Source organism: Mustela nivalis (assembly GCF_964662115.1).
Source record: "Mustela nivalis genome assembly, chromosome: 7".
Classification (NCBI taxonomy): Eukaryota; Metazoa; Chordata; class Mammalia; order Carnivora; family Mustelidae; genus Mustela; species Mustela nivalis.
In genome coordinates this window covers 142284367-142309159 of record NC_139026.1, presented here as the reverse complement: position 1 = coordinate 142309159, position 24793 = coordinate 142284367, and the positions used below count along the sequence as shown (strand labels likewise).

Below are 24793 nucleotides of genomic sequence, written 5' to 3'. Positions count from 1 at the left end.
CTCTTGTAATGATGGGTGTTTCTGTTTCACTTTGTGTTTCCATCAGATTTTATGTATTTTGATGCTTCATATTAGGCATATACATATTAAGACCAGTTATACCTCCTTGACCCTTTTATCATTACATAATGCTCCTCTTTATCTCTGATAATTTTTCTTGCTCTCGAGTCTGAAATTAATATAGCTACTCCAGTGTTCTTTTTTTTTTTTTTTAAAGATTTTATTAATTTATTTGACAGAGATCACAAGTAGGCAGAGTCAGGCAGAGAGAGAGAGGAGGAAGCAGGCTCCCTGCTGAGCTGAGAGCCCGATGTGGGACTCGATCCAAGGATCCTGGGATCATGACCTGAGCCGAAGGCAGAGGCTTTAACCCACTGAGCCACCCAGGCGCCCTCCAGTGTTCTTTTGATAAGTGATAGCATGAAATGTGTTTCTCTCTTTTCTTAATTTTTTTCCTGTGGTGAAAAAAATCTATATAACACAAATTTTACCATTTTCACCATTTCTATGCAATTCAGTGGCATTAAGTACTTTCACAATATAGTGTAACTATCACGGATATTGATTTTCAGAACTTGGAAACAAAAGCTTTAACCCTTTAACAATAAATCTCCCCCAGCAGCTGGTGGCCTCTCTTCTACTTTCTGTCTATATGAATTTTCCTATTCTGAGTACCTCATATAAGTGGAATTGTTCAATGTTTCTTCTTTTGTCTCTGACTGTTTAAAATTTATAACATTTTCAAATTTTGTCCATGTTGTCACATATCAAAATTCCATTCCATTTTAAGGCTGAAATATATTTCATTGTATGCATATACCACATTCTGTTTATCCATTTATCCATTAGTAAACCTTTGGGTTGTTTCTATATTTTGGCTCTTGTAAATAATGCTTCTATGAACATGGGTATGCGAGTATCTGTTTGGGTCTCTGCTTTCAATTCTTTTGGGTCTAAACCTTGAAGTGGACTTGCTGGGTCATACAGTAATTTTATACCTAAGTTTTTAGGAACTGCCTACAGCAGCTGGATTCGTTTGCTTTTCTTTTTCTTTTAATATTTATTTATTTGAGAGAGAGAGAGCAGGTGGGGTGGAGCAGAGGTAGAAGGCAAAGGGACAGGGCAGGAGAGTGGGAGAGAGAGAATTTCTAGCAGACTCTCCACTGACACAGAGCCCAACATGGGGCTCGATCCCACGACCCTGAGATTGTGACCTGAGCTGACATCAAGAGTCCGACATGTGACTGAGCACCCAGGCACCCCTAGTTTGCATTTCTACCAGAAGTACATAAGGTTTCCAGTTTCTTCTCTGTTTACTTTTAATCTGTCTGTGTTGCTATATTTCAAGTCGGTTTCTTATAATTGGGTGGGTTTTGGTTCTTTTATTCACTCTGATAGTCTCTGTCTTTTAATTGAAACATTTAGACCATTCACATTTAAAGTGATTATTGTGATTATTATGACAGTTGGTTTAGTCTTTACCATGTTTGTAACTGTTTTCTACTCATTGCTTCTTTGCCCTTGGTTCTTTGTTTCCTTTTTCCCATGCCTACCCTTCTTCTGCCATCTCTGTTTTATTTTTTTGATTTGAAGTATAATTGAAATGCAATATTATGTTAGTTCAGGTATACAAAATAGTGATTCAAATTTATATATATTATGAAAAGACCACACGTCTAGTTACCATCTATCACCATACAATGTTGCTACAATATTATTGACTGTATTCCCTATATTGTACTTTATGTTCCCCAGTTACATCTTTTATAACTGGAAATTTGTACTTCTTAATCTCTTTCACCTGTTTCACCCATGTTCTGCTTCTCTCCTTTGCCAGTTGCCAATTTGTTCTCTGTATTAACAGTCTGTTTCTGTTTTGTTTTGTTTGTTTTTTAGATTGTACTTATGATTGAAATCAAATGGTATTTCTCTTTCTCTGTCTGACTTACTTCGCTTAGCATAATACCCTTTAGGTCCATCTATGTTGTCACAAATAGCAAGATCTCACTCTTTTTTATGGCTGAGTAATATTCCATCATATGCACCACATTTTATTTATACATGAATCTGTTGATGGATACTTAGGTTGCTTTTACATCTTGGCTACTGTAAATAACGGTGCAATGAACACAAGGATGCACTTATCTTTTTGAATGCTATCTCTGGTTTTAATTGAACACTTTGTATGATTTTATTTTTTCTCCTCTCTTAGTATGTCAGTTATGCTTTTTTTTTTTTTAACTTCTTTTAGTGGTTGTCCTAGAGTATGCAATCTACATTTACAACTAATTCAAGTCCAATTTCAAACAACAGTGCTGCTTCACTGTTGTGCAAATAAGCTTATAACAGGATACTCCCAATTCTTCCCGCCTATCCTTTATAATGTTGTTGTCATTCATTTCACTTATCTGTAAGCTTAATCACCAAATTCATTGTTGCTATCATTATTTTGAACAAACTGTTATCTATTAGATCAGTTAAGAAGATTTAATTTTAACTTCACTTATTACTTCTCTAGTGCTCTTCCTTTCTTTCTTTTGCACATTTGAGCTTTTATTTATTTTTAACCTATATCATTTTTCTTCTCTCTGAAGATTTTTAAAAATTATTTCTTACAAGACAGTTCTACTAGTAACAAATTTCCTCATTATTTGTTTTTCTGTAAACATCTTTATTCTTTGCTTACTTTGGAATGATAATTTTATTAGATACAGAATTCTAGGTTGATTGCTTTTCTTCCAACACTTTAAATATTTCATTCCACTTTCATCTTGCTGGCATGGTTTTTGAAGAGAAGTCTGATGTAATTCTTATTCTAGTTTGTCTATAGGTAAAGTGTTCCCCCTCCCCCAGCTTCTTTCAAGATTTCTTCTTTTTCTTGATTTTCTTCAGTTTGAACATGATATACCTAGATATAGGTTTTTAGAAATATTCTGGTTGGTGTTCTCTGAGTTTCTCTGAGCATATGTGGTTTGAGATATGTCATTTTAAGGAAATTCTCACCTATTATTACCTCAAATATTGTTCTGTTCCCTTACTCTCTTTCTTTTCTTTCTGATATTCTCACTATGTGTATGTTACATAGTTTATAATTTTCCACAGTACTTAGATATTATGCTCTGCCTTTTAAATTATGTTTTCCTTTGCCTTTCCATTTTGAAAGTTACTATTGACACTCTTCAAGCTTACTGGTTCTTTCTTTGGCCATGTCCAGGCTACTGATGAATGCATCAAAGGCATTCTTCATTTCTCTTACAGTGGTTTCAATTTCAAGCATTTTCTTTTGATTCTTTTTTAGATGTTTCCATCTCTCTGCTTACATTACTCATGGGTTCTTGCATATTATCTACATTTTCCATTAGGGCACTTAACGTATGAATCATAGTTCTTTTAAAATCTCAGTCTCATAATCCCAAGATTTCTGACATATCTGAGTCTGGTTATGATTCTTGCTTTGTCTCTTCAGATTGTGCTTTTTGCCTTTTAGCTTCCTTGTAATTTTTTGTTGGAAGTCAGATATGATGCATCAGGTGAAAGAAACTGAGGTGGGTAGGCCTTTGATGTGAGTTTTAGGTCTAGTTGCCTAGAAGTTAGGCTGTGTTTACTCTTTAGCTGTGGTGTCAGAGGCTAAAATTTCCTCTAATGTTCCTGTTTTTGTGTCCCCTGCTGTCTTGGATTTTCCTAAAGACTTCTTAAAGGTTTGCTTTAAGAAGTTTGCTTTTTCTTTTCCTTCTTCTCCTTTTTCCCTTTCTCTCCCTTTCTCTCATTCTTTCTTTTTTCTTTCCTTCAATCTCTTCTGTAATCAGCTGTTATTATACAGGAGCTTTACTGATGTGGTGGCAATATGTGAGGGATAATAAACATTGTGTAGTCCTTGGATGAGGTCTCATTCTTTCCCTGAGTCTGAGCTGGAATTTTCTTTCCCTCCTTGGCTTTAGTAAAGTTCCAGTTGGTGAGACTCTGGTAAATAATTCTCCTTGAGGGCAGGTCTTGTTAATGAGAATAGAATGTTTTCCCTTCCTTCTGTTAGAAGTAATAGGGGATTTTTTTTTTTCTCAAATCTTCACAGTGGGAATTTGGCAGGATTCTTGGAGGTAAAACTCATAAAAGCACGAGGAAACCCCTAAGACTGGGTCGCATTAGAGTTTCTGATCCTTAAGCTCATCTACCCTGAACCTCTAGCAATAGTCAATTATAGCTTAATGTGTTCCTGCAAATATTGGCTCCAGCTCTAGACTTCTGCTTTTGGGCTTCTGCTCTGGGTGATTTTTTTTTTTTTTTTCTATTTGTCTCTCTGTCTCTCAAGTTTTGGGGACAGCTTTTGGTCTTATAACCTCAATTTTCTGACTCTACCAAGACTTGTTGATCGTTAGTTTGCTCAGCCTTTTTGGATGGTAGTGATGACTTCTAACCTCTTTACATGTTGGACTGGAAATTAGCCTTTTTCAGTACAGCTTAGTTTGGGGACTGAGATTACTTGCTATAGACTGATGCCTGCAAGTATTGTCAGAAACTCCCCGGCAGCCATTCACATCATAAAAGGGACTCCCATACCCGGTTCATAGGGACCTAAGGCAGAGGGATGATTAGACTGGACCTCACCCGTACATGATAAAGGTGTAAGGAAGATAACAACACGATCTCGAGATGAAATTTGGGTCTCCTATCACCGACCAGGCTTCCTTGGGCAAATTGGGAATTTTTTGAAGGGGCGTGTCTGAGGACATCCTTTTGTGCTCCACTAGAGCATAAGCTGAGAGTGAAAGTTAGGCTGAGTGCTAGAATGATGGCCCAGTGTCCCCTGCCTGCTATGCATTTGCCACTGCAAATGATATGCATGGAGGAAGAATACAGGAGAAATTATTTGTGCAGATTTCTGGGAGAAAATGGAATATACCACTTGTTCCCAAGGTAGGACACAGTGATGATGTCTGACCTCCAAGGAGACAGTACGTAAAGGGTAAAAAGACTGCATGTGTGTGCATCAAGAACTGGAACAGGGCACCTGTAGGGCCCAGATGACAAAATGAATTTCAGAATCAGGACTAGAGTTGTCAGTGAGGTGTCCTTCCTATTCTTTGCAGACATTTTATGGATGCAACACAGTTGGGTGTGGTGTGGTGATACTGTTGGGAGGAAGAAAAATATTTTCTGCTGTAGGAGCTCTGGCAAGATGCCACCGTGAGGGGTGCATGAAGGACAAAATACAAGCAGAGCTGTTTCCGAGCGTGGGGACTTGTCTCAGGTCATTTGCGTTGAGCAGGAGGCTTGTTATGTGGGTGAGTGCTCCCTTGATGATGGGGTATTGGAGGCCGTGTGAAGTGGAGAATACTTTTGAGTTGGCAAAGCTTTCCTTCTCACTCTATCACAGGTGGGGCTCTTTCATGTCTGTAGGTATTCGGGTTCTAATAACTATACCTTCATTTTTGTGAGTCAGAGGTGTCCCCAAAGACCAGGCTTTCCTCCCTCTGCTGACAACTTCCTAAGGGCATCAGTTTGTTCATCTGTCAAGAATGCAGATGAAAAAATACAAATTGCATTTTTAAACTAAAGTGGCTCTTAATAATTGGGCTGGTACTGTAAGTCACTATGTTCCATTTAGTGAAGGAACTTGTCCCTACAAAAAGAAGAGGAAAAGAAAGAGACTTCTTGGCTGGCAGTCTGCTCGTCTTGCAAATCAATCTGAGTAAAAGCCAAAAGAAAAGATGAGGCCCACGCTGTGACCCAGCCTGGGGACATGTAGGTATAAGTCGAGCCAAACCCAGAGCCACATTTCAGCTCCATGAGATCTGCGCTTCCCAGGGTAACCATTACAGAATGTCCTTGGGTGATGCCCATGGAAGCTGGACCGAGAGAGGAGGCAGGAGAACAGAGGAGCCACGTCCATTTATTTGTTGCTCGGGTCGCCCTTCATCCTCAGAGGCATTCTCAGGCCCAGGAAGCTGCTCGGCCGCCAGCTAGCTGTGAATGGTCCTGAAAGATTTAGGGTCTTCCAGATGGATTTCTGTAGTGCACCTCCAAATGGATACACCCTAAAGGCTTCCCAAATCTGCTGGTGTCTAAAAGAACCTGGCACTCTGTGGCTGTGAATGATGCTGGTCATTTCAAGAGCTTATTACGGGGTACCAACCACGGTTCGGATGTGTGAAAGGTCTTATCTTCTCTGCCGGACTCTGAGCTCCTTGAGGATGTGTGTCTTCCATGTCTGTCTTTACTGTATTGCCCCAAACCCATGCTGACACATGCTCATTTCATTTCCTTCCCTGATAAAGCAAAGGAACCCAAATTATAGCTGTTGACTCCTTGCTTGATACATGACTTTTAAATTCTATTTTCCCCAGTGCTTTCTTTGAAGGCCTTGCTCCCACACTAGCGGAGACAGATCAGCTCACCCACCAGGGAAACACATCAGCCGATAACCCATAGGGATGCCTTCTGCCTATATTTTTCAGGAATGGTATGTGCTTTCAGCGATGACTGTGTTGTGCTATAACAAACCCACTCTTGCTTTCGTCTTTCTTCAGAGACAGATAGGATTTATACTTGTGTGTCTACGTTCTACCCCTTTCTCCCTGAGTAGGATGTATGGTCAGGTATGAGTTGGCTGACCACAGAAGGTGGTGTTTCCATGGTTGGGACAGAGAGAGATTCCCTGGAATGTGTGGGGGTCATGTCAGGCGGCTAATGTGCATTTGTGGAAATGGTGTGGCTGAATCACGTGCAGTGGGTCAAGGGCTGTTGGACATGGACTTGAGTCCCTTCCTGGCACTGATCATTCACAGGCAATTATTTCCTCTGTTAGGGCAGATAAAGAATAGTACTTTACCTCTCTTCTCTGATATCACTCCTTGTGCTCCTCAAACAGGAATCACCCAATCTTGTCTTCCCAAGAAATTCCCGTCTTATGGGCTCCTTGGCTTAGAACTCTTTCTCCCCAACCTTGTTTCCCCTACCAACCTTTACAGAGGCTTTGCAGAGACAGCACCTTTTTCTCTAAAGACTTTGATTCCTGAGCAAGGCTAAAGCCTGAAAATATGTTTTAAAATGAATGGTGGTAAAAAATGTACAACACAATTTACCCCCCTAACAATTTAAGTGTACAGTAATACTAACTATATGCACGTTGTAGTAAAACATATCTCTAGGACTTTTTTATCTTCTGACATTGAAATATTATCTCCACTGAATAGCAACAACTCACCTGCTCCCTCTCCACAGCCCCTGAGGACCACCATCCTCCCTTCTGTCTCTGTGAATCTGACTACTCTACCTACCTCAATAACTAGGACCATGCAGTATGTGTCTTCTTGTGACTGGCTGATTTCACTCAGCATAACATCTTCAAGGTTTTTCCACATTCTTGCGTGTGACAGGCTTTCCTTTTATAAGGCTGAATAATATTCCGTCGTGTGGCTAGATCTCATGCCGCATTCCTTTATTTGTTCATTCTTCGATAGACACTTAGGCTGCTTTTTTATCTTGGCTATTATAACGAGGACTGTAATGGACCTGGGTGTGCAAATCTCTCTCTGAGATCCTGCTTTCCGTTCTTTGGGATACGTATCCAGAAGTGGGATTCCTGGATCCAAAGGTAGTTCCATTTCAATTATTTGAGGGACCTCCACACACTCTTCCACAGTGGCTGTACCATTCTGCATTCCCATCATGAAAATGTTTTGATTGTGGCACTTTTAAAAACTGGATCTAGATCTGGATCTGCCTGTTGGTGGGTGTCATAAAGGGGCTTACACAAAGTGGGGGCAAAGCATGGAGCTGGGGCAAGTCATCTTAAGGTGACTGAGTCCCGCTCAAAGTCGGCATCCTCAGTTCTCTGGCTCCATTTGGTCCAGTATCTGAATGTTCAAAGGGGTTTAGAACCGGCGAAGATAACTCAAGAGTGCGAGTCACGTCAGTCTTCCCTTCTGAGAAGGTCAGGTTATCTCCTGTCCTGACAGAGAATCTCTCGCTCCTTTTTTTTGTTTTCACTGTTTAGCCATTGTATTTATTTATTTTTTAAAAAAGATTTTTACAGAGAGAGCACAAGCTGACAGAGAATCTTTTTCTTAAATTTATTTTTAATTATTTTTTAAATTTTTTAAATTTATTTTCAGCGTAACAATATTTATTGTTTCTGCACCGCACCCAGTGCTCCATGCAATCCGTGCCCTCTCTAATATCCACCACCTGGTTCCCCCAACCTCCCACCCCCTGCCCCTTCAAAACCCTCAGATTGTTTTTCAGAGTCCATAGTCTCTCATGGTTCACCTCCCTTCCAATTTCCCCCAACTCCCTTCTCCTCTCCATCTCCCCATGTCCTCCATGCTATTCGTTATGCTCCACAAATAAGTGAAACCATGTGATAACTGACTCTCTCTGCTTGACTTATTTCACTCAGCATAATCTCTTCCAGTCCCATCCATGTTGCTACAAAAGTTGGGTATTCATCCTTTCTGATGGAGGCATGATACTCCATAGTGTATATGGACCACATCTTCCTTATCCATTTCAGCTGATAGAGAATCTTAAGCAGACTCCCCACTCACTGCGGAGCCCATCACAGGCTTGATCCAGCAACCCTGAGATCATGACTTGAGCCAAAATCAAGAGTTGGATGCTTAACCGACTGAGCCACCCAGGTGCCCCAGGCTGTTTTCTTATTAACTGCCACCCAGAAGCCCATGTCTCAGCAGTGCCAGTCTTGTGATGCAGAATGGAAGTCAGGAATTGTATACAGTGGGGTTTGATTTCTTCCTGGATTTGAGTTCTGGAAGCCTGGGCTTCTTGAGGGCATTAAGCCGTAGGTAGTAAAGAGAAGCTATTGACTTTGAGAGAAGGGTAATTCCGAGATTTGGAAGTGAACAGGAATCTGTGGGTCCCACGAATAGGGGGCTTCTGCTCTTCTCTGTCTGGCAACATCTGGGCAGGTGGGAAGACCACTGAAGGGAATGGTCATGTGGTCCCCCAGGCTGAACCCTAGCAACTGAAGTTACCATTTTGATGCAGATTCCTCTGCCCAAGCAAGGTTGGCATGAATACCACAGGCTACCCAACTCCGGTGGGCCATGTGAGTATGAATAGGAGATGAGCGTTTTGCTGTGTGTGTGTCTTTCTAACCTTGGAGAAGGTGTTGAATGGAAAGAAGCCTCCACAGTTGGACTTTGTACTCTCTCAGTGACTTGGAATTGACTTTGATTTAAGGAAAGAAAGTCATGTGATAAGTCATGCATATCTTGATCGCAGGACTAAGACTTATTCCAAGCACATATGTAAGACATCTAACAGTTCCTGGGTGTTTAAGGGAGTTGATAAAGATTCTTTTCCTTTGCTCTGACTGTAGGTAATTGTCACGCATAGCCTCTGATTGTTTGAGATACACCTTTAAAAAATAGTGTTGATCCAGAGTGTTCTTTGGAAATGAACTTGTTCTAATTACACTAGGGAAGCACATCATTTCTTAAAGTGAAGAGTCCTTGTTTAAACAGAATTGCACTAATCTGGATTTTCAGATTGTTAACATGATAAATAGAGTGAAGAAAGCTCTCCCCCACACCCCTTTTTTTGAAACGCACTTGTTGATGTAACTCAGTGACAGCTTGGCTTAGTTGGGCAACAAGTCTGCCTTAAATAGCAGCCCCACTCGAAGGTCTTGTGTGGGAATTGTCCTAATGGGGGCAAGCCACAGCGGAAATGGGGTTCTAGCTAATCATCAACTCTCCATTCTGATAAGGGAAGCCACACTGCCAATCATTCCTGTTATGATTAAATTCCGGGAAATGAGAGCTCACACTATCTCTATACAGAAAGCTGGGAGGAGGGCCACCCGCTGTGTTAGCTGCTCCCGTAAATGATTAATGAGTGATCAACCTGACAGGTGCCTCCTGAGACCTGTTCAGTGATGGGAGTGTCACTTTGCTGTCTCCACTCCCTCCTGGAGTGACAGGGACAGAGAAGTGTGCTGATTTTATTAATTATACAAAGTGAACATATTTGTGATTTTCCCACACCCGCCTTCCTTTTGGGTAGGAAACCAAAGCAAAGAAAGAAAAAAATGATCTTAGTTTTAAAGTGATCTTTCTGAACTTCGGAACTGAAAAAGTTATCTGTGGGATTCAGAAAAAATGCTGAGCTATTGGAAGAAGTTTTGGATATCGCATCTACCCAGTACCCTTTATATGGATAAAAACGAAGCTGCCGGCAATGTGGCATTGTGACATGTCCCAGCAAGAGTGGGACGGGGTAGAGACTCGAATTGTTCCTCTAACGGCTGCTCTGGCACATGCTGAAAAAAAAAACAAGCATCTAGAGGCGTTGTAAAGCACACAACTATTTACTCATTAACTCTTAAAAAAATCCAGCTTAATGTCTTTAAGGATTTTATGGAGCACTATAATCTTACAAAGGTAACAAATACATCATATATTGTGTAGGCAACACATTGATTAGTTTATAGAAGCTAGAAGAAATTTAATACAAAGAACTAGAAGGAGGAGGAGAAGGGAAGTAAGAAGAGACTGGTTTCCTTTGTAGAGAAGTGGAAATTCTAACAATAAGAGCAAATGGTACAAGATAGCAATATGCCACCATACAATGATGGTTTGCTGTTGAAGAAAGCACTTATGATTGATTGATTGATATTTAATTGTTAATTTAAATTCAGTTAGCCAACACACAGCACATCATTAATTTCTGATGTGCTGTCCAATAATTCGTCAGTTGCATATCACACCCCGTGCTCCTTGTATCAAATGCCCTCCATAATGCCCATCACCCAGTTTTAATATAACAAGTTTTATAAGTGTAAATATCACATAGATGGGTCTAACACAAAAGCTCATGACTTCAATAAAGGCTAAAAGAGCATTTATTTTTTCTCGATTAAAAGACAGAAATCTAGCACATGAGCAATAAGTGATCGTAGTGAGTTGTAGCCCCTGGATGGCTACAGAAGTGAAGTTTTCCTTCCTTCATTTTGTTTCATTTCCTTCCTTCCTTCCTTCCTTCCCTAAATTATTTGATCTGTTATAACAAAAAGGCCATTTACTGGGTGGCTTATAAATAACAAATTTATTTCTCACATTTCTGGAAATCAGGAAGTCCAAAATCAAGGTGCCAGCAGATTTGATGTCTGGTGAGACCTGCTTTCTGGTTCATAGACCACCATCTTCCTGCTTTCTTCTTCACATGTGGAAAGGGAACTCTCTGAAGACTCTTTTTAAGAACACTAATCCATTCATGAAAGCTCTGCTTCATGAGACCATCGAGCCAAAGGTCCACCTTCTAACATCATCACCTTGGAGTGTCAGGGTTCAGTGGATGAATTTTGGGGAGATCTTAACATTCAGGCTAGTCCCTCCTCCCTTCCTCTTTCCCTGACTTCTTTTTTCCCTTCCTTCCTTCTGCCATTACATCTTGCACCTCCTTGGTCATGGCAGAAATAGGATGATCCAGATTGGGAGTCTGAGACCCCACCGTCTGGTGCGAAGGCCCAACAGGTGATGTAAATTTTACTATAGCTTTTCAGTGGAAAACTACTGAGGAAACAATGTGTGTTAGGGAGGATGTGGAGAAAGGGCAACCCTCTTCCACTGTTGGTGGGAATGCAAGTTGGTGCAGCCTCTTTGAAGAACAGTGTGGAGATTCCTCAAGAAATTAAAAATAGAACTTCCCTATGACCCTGCCATTGCACTACTGGGTATTTACCCCAAAGACACAGATGTAGTGAAAAGAAGGGCCATCTGTACCCCAATATTTATAGCAGCAATGGCCACGGTCACCAAATTGTGGAAAGAACCAAGATGCCCTTCAACGGACGAATGGATAAGGAAGATGTGGTCCATATACACTATGGAGTATGATGCCTCCATCAGAAAGGACGGATACCCAACTTTTGTAGCAACATGGACGGGACTGGAAGAGATGATGCTGAGTGAAATAAGTCAAGCAGAGAGTGTCAATTATCATATGGTTTCACTTATTTGTGGAGCATAACAAATAGCATGGAGGACATGGGGAGATGGAGAGGAGAAGGGAGTTGGGGGAAATTGGAAGGGGAGGTGAACCATGAGAGACTATGGACTCTGAAAAACAATCTGAGGGTTTTGAAAGGGCAGGGGTGGGAGGTTGGGGTACCAGGTGGTGGGTATTAGAGAGGGCACAGATTTCGTGGAGCACTGGGTGTGGTGCAAAAACAATGAATACTGTTATGCCGAAAAGAAATAAAAAAGAAAAAAGAAATACATGCCACTAAAAAAAGAAAGAAAGAAAGAAAGAAAACTACTGAGGAGATAGCATCACTATTTGTTTTGGATGTTACCAGCTTCACATACAGCCTTCTCAACATTCTTGACACACATCTCCCTAAAACTCTTTAAAAATGTCAGGGATAGACTATACCTCCCAGAAAAAAAAAAAAAAAGTCTTTTGTTGATATAAGTTCTAAATGGTTGCCATGGTTATGCTGGGTTTTAATCATGTAAATTTTAAGTTAGATTTTTATTACTTCTTTGTTCATAAATATTGTTTTCCACGTGACTATTAATGCAGAGAACTCCCATTTTACAGTCAGCCTCCAACATACATGGACATGGCTACCCACCTTTGTTTCAGGAAGAAGTTTGGAAGAGTCCAGCACGATTGTGGCACATTTTGGACACAGTTGCAGTCTCTGGCAACTGTCTCACTACAGTCTTATATTTAAATAGGTTCAAATAAACAAGGGCAGCCAGTGATTGGAAAGGTAGAGAAACAGAACTCACATTATTTCACTGTTGTCTGTAATCACCTGGAATTATTCATTAGTGTTTAAAACTGAAATCAGTAAAACTGTGTGAGCTGGTAGATATATTATTTTTGCTTTGTGAGAGCTAATTTTAGCTTGGGTGTAAAATCTTTTCCTGAACTTGGTAATATCCTTAACACAAAACCTTCATTTTAATTGTTCATTATTTCTTTTAGAACTAAAGAATGAATCAAGAGGTTAAGTGTTAGTGATATAACCTACTAGTTGCCCACATCATATCTTTTTTAAAAAAAATTATTTATTTTCAGCATAACAGTATTCATTGTTTTTGCACCACACCCAGTGCTCCATGCAATCCGTGCCCTCTCTAATACCACCTGGTACCCCAACCTCCCACCCCTGCCCCTTCAAAACCCTCAGATTGTTTTTCAGAGTCCATAGTCTCTCATGGTTCACCTCCCTTTCCAATTTCCTCCAACTCCCTTCTCCTCTCTAACTCCCCTTGTCCACATCATATCTTTTGCAATATTTTGATTTTATTAGAATTTACCAATTGTGGGGCATCTGGGTGGCTCAGTGGGTTGTGCCTCTGCCTTTGACTCAGGTCGTGATCCCAGGGTCCTGGGATCGAGCGCCACATTGGGCTCTCTGCTCGGCGGGGAGCCTGCTCCCCCCTTCTCTCTCTGCCTGCCTCTGCCTATTTGTGATCTCTCTCTGTCAAATAAATAAATAAAATCTTTAAAAAGAATTTACCAATTGTTTTTACAATTGGATAACTATAGACAGAAATTTCTCTATAAGAAAAATGTCATCCTCTGTATTTCTACCCTGGCCTTTATTATTATTCATTTAATTTCACGATTATCCCTAAGAATCAGTTTATAGAGTAGGGGTGGGGTGTTTTAAATGTCCTGCTCCAGGTAGCAAATATGCCAGACCCACCACGATTTGTGATTCCCCAGTGCCACGGGCCCTCTCACGTCTCTGCTACTCCTTGCATGGAGGGTTCTTCCTGTCTTGCAACTCCAGACCCAGTTCACACATTACCTTTCTGTGAAACTTTTCTGATTCGGTCGCCCCCAAATGATCAATCACTCCCTCTTTTTTTTTTTTTTTTTTTTTGCCTTTACTATTCTTTGTACACTAGTTTCTTCTTGCATTGAAAATCCTGAATTTTAAAGATTTATTTGTAAATTTCTCTGCTACTAGATGGCGAATTAATTAGGAGCAGGAATTGTTCATTCATCTTAATATTCTCAGTTCTGAGCCGAATCCCGGCATACAGTAGGGGCCAAATGATGACTCTTGGAGTGAAGGATAGAAGGAAGAGGAAGGAGAATGATGTGGTTCTTGGTAGCTGTTAAGCTAGGCTTGCCTTGGAGACTGTATCATCAACATCCTTCCGTGGTATTACATACTCTTTACAGTATTTTATTTAATGGCTGACTAGCATTTCTCTGTACAATTATGTCATAATTTATTTAACCCACATTCCGTTAATGGATATTTGAGTTTGTTTTAAACTTATCTTTACTGCTTGAGAGCAACACCTATGCCGTTTATAATTATAGATGAATCCTGAAGGCAATGCTTCATCAGATCCTCAGGTAAATTCCTGGAAGCGGGGCTGCTTGATCAAAGGTTACGAGTTGATCAACTCCAGGTAACAGATGCAGAGGGTTCACATGGGTTTGCTACTGTCCTATAAAAAGAAGCCTAGGTTGGAGGTAGGGGATTCCAAGGTCAGTTCCTGCCCCAACGAAGCCATCAAGGACCAGGCTCTCCCTTCTTTCGATGCTGTCATTCTTTGTGTGTTGGTAATGTCTCCCGTCACGGGTAATGACAGATGCCACATCTCAAAGCATTGTGTACTCACACGGAAGAACCCAAGCAGGAAGGGCAGGGAACTTTCCCTTACATTGTCCCCTCTGACGTGAAGGAGGAAAAGCTGACCTAGAAGCTCCCAAGAGACTTTCTCTTGCATCACAGTAGCTGGACCTGGCTCGCCTGCCTGTCTCTAGGCCAGTCGGTGGTAAAGGGGGGTGAAATCACCCTGACTGATTTACGTCAAGCACGACAAGTATCCGGGGCTTGGCACAGGCTGCCAGAACCATACCTGGTTCCCCGACGGAGGAGGCAAGTATCTGGGGGACGAGAGGGAGTTTTGAATATGGGCTGCATCTTCCAAGATACTGAAGTTGTTTTGTTTTGTTTTTATGAGAGACAGAGAGTGTGAGCAGGAGGAGGGGCAGAGAAAGAGAAGGAGAATCTTAAGCAGCTTCCACGCTCTGTGGGGAGCCAGGCCTGGGCCTCAATCTCATGACCCTGAGATCAGGACCTGAGCCGGTATCAAGAGTCGGACATTCCCCTCCCTGAGCCGCCCAGGTGCTCCAAGATACTGAAGAATTCTTAATTGTTTGGATGACATGATGGTTTTGTAATTAGGTAAGACAGTGTCAATAGGAGACATATGTAAAGTTCTTAGGAAGGAAGAGTCGCGGACGTGACTATCCTACGCATTTGGAGACAAGGCACGTATGACGTTTGGGAAAATTTCATGGTAAGTAGCTGAGGACAGAATAGAAGCAGGAATGGCCCCACTTATCATTAGTCCCAGTGACCCACTAAGAAACTTTGTGTTTTCTGTCCCCACGACTCTGAGCTCTGCAAAAGGAGTGTTCTCTCAGCAGCAAATAAGTAAGGGTCCCACTAAATTAGAGTCCACGGATGCTGACCAGGCCCTGTGGGCTCCCGGTGTCCAGAGACCTGCAGGCAAGGAGAGGGATCACCATCTTGGCAGGGGGGGGGGGGTTGACCCTAATCAGCAGGAGGAGGTAGGGTTGTTGTCATACTGTGTGGGAAGGGAGGAGCTGTGTGCACCTTAGGTCACCTACTTGGGTACCCCTAGTGGCTGAATGGACAGGGCAGCAACACTGCCAGGGAAAGGTGTGGCGACCAGGGGCTTAAATCCTTGGGAATGAAGATTCGTGTCATATCACCAGGAAAGTTCCCAAAGCTTTCAGAGGTAGTAGCTGAGAGCAGGTGCAAGAAGAATTGAGAGTAGGTGGTGGAGGCCGAGGCAATGAGTAACGGGCCGTCGTGTGAAGGTTAGCAGCAGTGATGAGAACTTGATTTCTTCCCACTTAACCTCCCTCTTTGGAGGTAAATTTGCCCCTAGGAAGAGCAGCCCATCGAAACCTTGGGGGCTGATCCTGAAATGAGTATGAAGGAGTGGACGTGTGAGGAGCAAGAGGGAGACTGTGGTAGATCTGCCTTTCAGTCCCCCTTTAGGAAAGGATTCACCCGCAACTGTGAGGACTGTGGTTGACCAGCAGTCTCTGTTAGCTCCTTCAGGATGCACCTCAGTGGTTCCCAAGCCACCCTCCTCCTGGTGAATCTTCAGTCAATGACTGAGCAAGGTGGTGCTCACCCAGGGCATGTTTTCCTCAGGGTGGACGTGTTGACCAATGACTTAGAAAGGCAGTGTCTCTTGCCCATCACGAGACATAATGGGTTCAGGGATTGTTAGGATTTTAAAATTCATTCAAGCTTTGTCTTATTCTAGGGTCGTAGCAACATATCTCCCTGCCTTTTACTTCCTACGTGTAGGCAGCCTCTGCTCTGGAGCTCCCATTTGGTGGGGAGACACTTTATCGGGTCTACATTAGAGCATGACAACTCTCCTAGTCTAGTTTTCTTTCAAAGGTATTACTCCCCAGTCAGCTTTTGGTACTCTGAACTCTTACCTCAGCATCTGCTTCCTGGAGGACTCAACTTTCACACAGACATTTCTGGAAATTGAATTAAAATGATGGCTCATTTGCCCAGAAAAATTCCAACTAGCCTACAAGCCCCAAAATCTGAATTCAGGTTATTCGTGGATTCCTCAGGCTCATAGACCCCACCTTAAAAAACCTTGGGATTTGACTCCCCACCTACCGTTGGTACCCTATCAGGGATGTGCTTAGGGTACTTTCAAGAGCACAAAATCTAATGGGGGAAGAATGGCTGCAGTATGGGCGGGAAAGCCTTGAGAGGCTGTTGAGTGACCGAAGTCACTAATGGGTGGCAGGCGTCCTCTCCCTTCCCCCTCTCTTTGAGTTTTGGTAGGGAGCCTTTGTGATGAGGAGGGTAACAGATTGTTTCAAGACCTTTTGGTATCCAGTGGGATTTCTGTATTTGGCTTCAGAGAAGTAGGGTGGGAGATACCGGAATCTGGGAAAGCTGGTATCTTAAGCTTAAGGTTGAGGAAAAAGTCCATTTCCAGGTCCTTCTTAGATCCTTCCTAGATTGTCCAACCCGACCAGGGCAAGGGAGATGGTAGGGGGTCTGGAAAGTCATCATGTTTATTAATCGAGTATGCATGTATGGAGCGTTGGTGCTGTGTTCTCAGGACTGTGGAGTAACAGAGAGCTGGATGGTGACATTGTAGCAGGAAAATGAAGTACTTCAAAACCCTGAGGTCTAGGATTCAGCAAATTAGATACCTCATTTACACTGCTTTCTATCTTACCTTCTTCCATAAAGAGTGATGATAGCAGATACAAGACAAAATGCATTTTTTAAAAGATTTTATTTATTTGACAGACAGAGAGAGACAGTGAGAGAGGGGACACAAGCGGGGGGAGTGGGAGAGGGAGAAGCAGGCTTCCCCCTGAGCAGGGAGCCCGATGCGGGGCTCAGTCCCAGGACCCTGGGATCATGACCTGAGCCGAAGGCAGACAATTAACGACTGAGCCACCCCGGCACCCCATGACGAAATGCATTTCTGAGTGCTTAGTAAAATGTGTCTAATTTGGAGGATGGAGACTGAGGGTAGGAATGGCTGAAACACCGTGAAGAAGTTTGGGGGTGGGCTGTGCAGGCGGGGGCAGGTCAGGGAAGGGGTGCTTCAGAGAGGGGAAACGGAGCAGACTGTCCTCAGGAGCCAGTGGCTTTCGTTTGTGTGATAGGTATAGAATCTTTGGAAGCATCTCAGTTATTCCCAGCGTGACCAAGGATGTTTTTAAAATTAATTATGATAGAAGCCGTGTGTACTCATGGTAACAATTCAAATAATAGACATTTATAAAATAAAAGCATGAAAGTCCCTTTTCACTGCACCGGGTCCCTCTATCCTAAATGCACTTCCCAGGAGAGAGTTACTGTTGGCAGGAACATGTTCTTCTGGAACTTCTGTGTGCTCCTCATTCTGCGGGAAGGGGTGGGTGCAGGTCTCCTGCAATGGGGAAGACTCAGAGGGTGACTGGAGAACCCCACCCAGGGTTCTCAGTGGGCCACCTGCCCCTTCCGGAGACTGGCCCTGGGGGGCGGGTGTGTCTTGCAGCGCCCTGAATGACTCCTCTTCGATGGAGACCCTACCGGCAGAGTGGGGAGTTTTGAGTCACGGCACCTGCTTTCTTTTTTGGGTAATGGTACAATGGTGGCCTTGAGGCTTGAGGACAACCCAAGTGGCTGACAGCTTTATCTCTTGGAAGCTCAGACGTGGGTGGAAAGTCTGGAGGATGTGAGGCCTCCTGCCCATCTCCAGAGCTGTGCTTTGCTTCTGTTTCTGCCAGCAGACTGCGGCTGGCCGCATTCCTGCAACAGTCACTGCGATGTTTTGACTTGAAACAGATGCTCATTCCATGTTTACACCCGACCACTGTGATTTGTCTGCTGTGGCTTTGTAGTGATTGATGTCACTTATTTCACTGTGGAAAAATCCCAGGAGCCTCACAGATCAAGGGCCTGAAGGGAAGCGTGTGGGAGGCCACTGACAATTTGTGTAAAAGGGGAAAATATTATTCCCAGCCGGCAATCCGTCCATGGGGCTGTGGACTCAGGCCACTGCGCAGAGCTCCAGCTTTGCGGCGAAATGGGAATGTGTCGTGCACCAGCATCAGGAGGCTTGGCAAAGGTTTGGAGGCCAAGAGAGATTTTCCAAGGCTGCCTTGATCCATGGGCTTGATCCTCATGCTTCTACGGTCCTGCTCCATAGCGTGGCCTTTTGCTGTTGGAGACCTGCATGTTCCCACATCCTAGCATGGTGCCTGGCACAGAGCCCGAGAGGAGAGCCGAGAGGAAACCTTTCAACAAGTATTTATTGAGTCCCTTATATGTTCTAGATGCTGGGGATTCAGTAGTCAACAAATTTGGCAAGAATTACTTGTTCTGATGATCCCTGATAAGCGACACATTTTCTTCCTCTTGGACATATTCTATAATCTTTGTGGATTTACATCAATGTATTCGGCTTTCTTTTCCCTGAAAGAAAAAATATCATCCTGTAGAGGGACCACTCTCATGCAGGTCAATAAGCATATATTAAGAATGCATCTTCTCTCCTTTGCACTCACCTGGCAAAATTCCAACCCCGGTTGAACCTAATGATCTACTTCCTTTGTACTTGAACTGAACTACTGAATATTGTTGGAGAATCTCATACCCTGCCCTTAAGTGAAAGCTCACATCCGCACAGAAATTCAATTTTGCTTTCTCTATCAGGTTTTGCACCGTCTGACGTGTCTACACCTTTCTCCTTCCCATTTTGTTCCTGAATTCCCCCCACCCCCAGATAATTATATTATGGTTTTTAAGCACATGTGAGCAATTCTAATAAGGCATCCAGAAGAGTCTTGGAGACACTAACATTTAATCCTGTTCAAGTCTATTTCCTTCTAGTCTGTCTTTTGCTTAAGGCTATAAAAACATGCTGTCTTCTCAATTTATCTTGTGTTTTTCCAGTTTTTTCTTCCTTAACATTAGCTTTAAAATTAACTTTTTTTAAAAAAAGATTGTATTTATTTGTCAGAGCAGGGTGAGCAGCAGGCAGAGGGAGAAGCAGGCTCCCCACTGAGCAGGGAGCCCAATGCAGGACTTGATCTCAGGACTCTGGGATCATGACCTGAGCTGAAGGCAGACGCTTAACTGACTGAGCCACCCAGGCATCCCTAAAATTAACTTTTAATAATCCCCCAAAGAATTTACTGTTTTTTTATTAACAATGACTTTTAAAAAACTTTTTGTTATTGGAGTACAGTTGAGATGCAATGTTACATTAGTCTCAGGTGTTTGACACAATGATTTGACAATTGCCTACGTCATGCACTGTTTATCACCTAAGGATAGTTTCCATCTGTCACCATGCAACGTTGTTACAATGTTACTGACATATTCCCTATGCGGTACTTCTCATCTTTGTGACTTAATTATTTTGTAACTGGAAGTGAGTACCTGTTAATCCCCTTCACTTATCTTGCCCAGCCCCCAATCCCTCTCCTCTCTGGCAACATCCAGTTTATTCTCTGTATCTATGAATCTGTTTTTGTTTGTTTTAGTTTTTTAGATTCCACGTATAAGCGAAATCATATTTGTCTTTCCTGTCTGACCTATTTCACTTAGCATAATACCCTCAAGGAGAATCCATGTCATTGAAAATGACCAGAGCTCATTCTTTACTGTGGCTGAGTAAGACTCACCGCATACAGGAAGCCACATCTTCCTTACCCATTCATCCCTCCATGCACACTGAGGTGCGCTCACATCTTGGCGACTGTGAATAATACTGGAGTGAACGTAGGGGTGCACGTACTTTTTCAGATTAGAGTTTCTGTATTCTTTGAGTAGATACCTCGTAGTGGAATTATTGGATCAGGCTTTTCCGTTTTTAACTTCTCAAAAACCTTCTGTACTGTTTTCCCACAGGGGCTGCACCATTTTGCATTCCCACCAACAGTGCAAGAGGGTTCCCTTTCTCAACATCCTCGCCAGCCCTGTTGTTTCTTGTGTTTTTGACTTAAGTCATTCTGACAGATGTGAGGTAGTAGCTCACTGTGGTTTTGATTTGTATTTCCTCGTGATCAGTGATGTTGAGCTTCTTTTCATGTGTCTGTTGGGCATTCGTATGCTTTCTTCAGAAAAATGTCTATTCAGGTCTTCTGCCCATTTTTAATTGGATTCTTTTTATTTTGGGTGTTGAGTTATATGAATTCTCTACACAGTTTGGATACTAACCCCTTTTAAGATACACTATTTGCAAATATCTTTCAAAGAAATAAAAACTTAAAAAATTAATCATATAAGCATGGGTTTGTTTCTGGACTATCTATACCATTCCATTGATCTATGTGTCTGTTTTTGTGCCAGTACCATTTTGTTTTGATTAATTTAGCTTTGTAGTGAATCTTGATATCTGGAGTTGTGATACTTCTGGCTTTGTTCCTCTTTCTTAAAATTGCTTTGGCTATTTGAGGTCTTTTGCAGTTCCATGCAAATTTTAGGATTACTCAACAATGAATTTCTTTTTTTAAAAAACCAGAAACAAACTGATAAAATGGACTGATCATGGATCTTGGAGTCTTTCGGTCCTGGGTTTTAATTTTGGCTCTGCAGTGTGACTCTGGGCAAGTTATTTAATGTTTCTGAGACTCAGTTTCCCAAGCTGTAAAAAAATAATTACAATATTACTTATATTTTATTGCTGTGAGGACTATACAAGGTTTTGTTTCTGAATACATCTCAGCTCGGTCATAATGAGAAGAAAGGAAAAAAAGGAAAGGAGGGAAGGAAGGGGAATTAAATCCATGAGTGACGGAAGTCAGGCGGCTCCGTGACTGAAATGATCTGTTCCGGAATCGGTCAGAGTTTTCTCAGAGCGACGTCTTCTGAAATAATAGAGAAAGGTAAATTTACAAAATCACTTGGTATTATGACTTCTTCACATCTACTCTCTTACACCTAATGGTCAGGCACTATCAACCTCTCAATCTCTACTCCTCTGAAGGGTTAAAAGAACTTCCTTAACTTCCTTAACTTCCTCAACTTCCGTTGAGAGTGATCGGTGCAGTCAAGTCATCTTTCGGGAGCCATCTGAAGCTCTTCTGATGCCTTGTTGGGACACCAGTTCCTTTATATTCTCTTCTAGAATGGAAATTCAACTGTGATATGTTCATAGCTCATGAGGCCAAAGGAAGGGATTGTGCAGGGTCCTGAGTGGGAGAGGGGGTAAGTCAGGCCGGTGTAGATGTCTTTCTGCACTGATGGGCAGGGTGTTTGTTCTCTGGCCTGCTCTGGACAAAGCTTCCTGACATCCACCGCACTGGTGTTCGGAGTGCCACCGCGACGCCAGTGCTCCAGTTTGGAATTTGGATCTCAGGGCCTTGCTTCCTCCTTCCGTCATGCCCTCCTCATCCCACTCGACCTCAGGCTGGTGTCCTCAGCCGACGCAAACTCGTTGAAAGCAGGGGACTTCCTTTCCCCCAGCTTCACCCCGCAAGACCCAGCCCAAAGTTTTGCACACTATATGTGTTTGCAATACAAATAATCGAGTCTTCTTATTTTAGAAATGAGGAAACAACTTTAACTAGAGAGAAAGAAACTGGCTTCAAGTTGCGCCTTAGGACAGGTGAGGGTCCGAGGCCAGGATTGCTAACTCCATGACTTGGCAAGGCAATTAAAAGGGCACTGGTGCCACTTCACACACATTTGGATGGCTATTATATATACCCGTGTGTATATGTGTGTACATGCGTGTGTATGCATGTGTATATGTGTGTACATGCACACAGACACACATAGACATACATATGTGAAACACATACATACATATACACATAAATACACATATACACATGTATATACACATATACATATACACACGTACAATACCTAGATGTTCCTACATCTAACAACAAGTGGGTGGGGGAGGAAGATGTGGACAAGTTGGAAGCCTCGTGCATTTGCTGGTGAGAAAGTAAAACGGTGAAGGTGCTGTGGAAAAGAGTATGGTGTTTCCTCAAAAAAATTAAACATAAAATTGCCCCCAAATCTCACTTTTGGGTGTGTACCCTAAAAAAAGCTGAGATTTAAATGGATTGTTTGCACACCCAAGTTCATAGCAGCATTGTTCACAATAGCTAAAAGGCCAAAACAATTGAAGTGTCCGTCCACAGAAGAATGGATAAACACAATGTGGTCCACTCGTACAATGGGCTGTTGTTCAGCACGAAGCTCCGACAGCTGGTCCAGCATGGCTGAGCTAGAGCACACCCTACTGAGGCCAGCAAGCCCACAAATGGACAAATGCGGGATTCTACTTCCATTAGACACCAGTCACATTGTGGGGACAGGAAGTAGCGTAGAGGCTGGGGCGAGGCGGGCACGGGAGCGTTAGGGTTGAATGGGCAGAGTTTCGTGAAGGAAAATGAAAAAGTTCTAGAGATGGGTGGTGGGGATGGCTGCCCCACAGAGTGTACTTAGTGCCTCTCAATTATGCACTTCAAAATGGTCAACATGGCAAATTTTATGTTATACGTGTTTTGCCACAAAAAAGAAAGTGGGGGGGACATTGAGAAGGCACAGTTGGCCTTAATTTTGGGAGTTTACAGCTTCTTGGAGTCTATCAAAACAAATCCTCTTTCTACAAATATGCACACGTACATACCCATACAAGCTTCAGCATCTAATTTTAAAAATAGAACTTATTGTTTTAAAACATTTAAAAGTGTATAATGTGGGCATTATTGAAAATGTGAAACACAAAGAGCAAAGAAAACAGAAATCATCCGTAATCACAAACACTTTACATTTGACCTTGACCTTCTTAGTTGCCCGCCCTATTGTTCTGGGGTTAAGGTCACATAGTATGTATCATGCTTTTTCATACATCATGACTATTTACCAGAGAGCCAAAGTCATGGAAGTGTGTGGGTGTGTGTGTGTGAGAAAGAGAGACTGAGACCGAAAGTGTCACTTTAGGGAGTGACACCAGCGACCTCGGTCACTGGAAGGTCACTCTTCTTGGAACTGTTAAATAAGTTTTCCAGTTACCCTGTGACCTGCAGGATCATAAATCCTTCCGGAAAATCCAGGGAGAGTTCTGACATTTGCCAGAGAAGGGAAGAAAACATGGTGTAAGTTTCACACAGTGAATGGAAGGGGTACCTTGGGGGCAGGCATCCCAGAAAGAGGGGTACCAGCCCAGGAAAAGCCGGGAGTATTTCCATAACCAAAAATACACCGCACCAACTCAATCGGAAAAATAAACATTTTAAAGAGAAATATAAAGCATTAGAACACAGTAAGTACAATGCTTCTAAGGCATTCATCAGATCGATGGGTTAATACAGTAGCAAAAATTTAGGTTTCCATTGACTTCTAGAAACGTGTCTTCATACGGCCCAACTCAGAGGTGTGCACACTCAGCAGTGGTCCATCAAGATGGAAATAAAAACACATCTGTGTAATACCTTCCCTGAGCTAATTTCTGTCCCTCCACCACCGCCCCTGCCCCATGAACAAGTTCCGCTCAGGAACTTTAGAACATCAAGAAACATGAGCTGTCTCAAACAGTTGCTTGTGGCCAACTGAATAAATGCACACTCAGATCAATGCTTGTAATAGGAAAGTGTCTACTGAATACACTCCATCCGGCCGGCCTCGAGCTGCACTCTGCCTGAACTCAGCTGTTACCTACATTTTGGGGTTTTCATGGACCCCTAGAGCTTATTCACAAAACCTCCAGAGGTTCGGAGACCATGTGAAGCCCCCCTGGACCCCGGGGGTTTTCGTGTGCTCTTACTGATTCCGCAGTTGATTCGCTAGAGCAGAGAAAGCCTTTTGTGAACTCTTGTAGCGCTTTCCAAGGGGGGCTCTGCCTTGGCGAAGTGCATTAGGTTACCGAACTGCCATTTTACCCGGGGTCTCCTCCCAGGAGAGGACTGTTTGCTTCCCGAGGTGCCGAGCATTTTGGAAAGAACTCGAAGCCACGGCCAGCTTTACTTTGGCAAGTCAGTGTTTCCCTCTTTCCTTTCCCATGGAACCGGCTCCTTCCATCTGTCTTTCAAACTCTGCTTTATAAATAGCAATTCAAGTTTTATTTTCTTCTTGAATGCACTCTCTCTGTGAAAGAGGCTTTTCACCAAGAATGTGGCGTCTGATCGCTATCTTGCCAATGGGTTAAACAAAGATCTCCATGCTGGGTAAAACTTTTACAGACCCATTCACACACGCCTGCTTTTCTTGTACTTGGCTGAAACCAAGGGATGAAAAAATCCTTCCCCAAAGTAAATGGAA

The 24793-nt window shown here is 42.6% G+C and overlaps 1 long non-coding RNA gene across 2 annotated transcripts in view; it reads left to right on the top strand.

Moving 5' to 3' along the window:
- Positions 1-24793, top strand: part of LOC309868661 — an 87300-nt gene that overhangs the window by 34141 nt on the left and 28366 nt on the right. For both annotated transcript variants that reach the window (XR_014313769.1, XR_014313770.1), the window contains exons 4-6: positions 14311-14346; positions 14729-14875; positions 20426-21402. This is a non-coding gene — a long non-coding RNA (uncharacterized lncRNA). The remainder of the gene's footprint in view (positions 1-14310; positions 14347-14728; positions 14876-20425; positions 21403-24793) is intronic.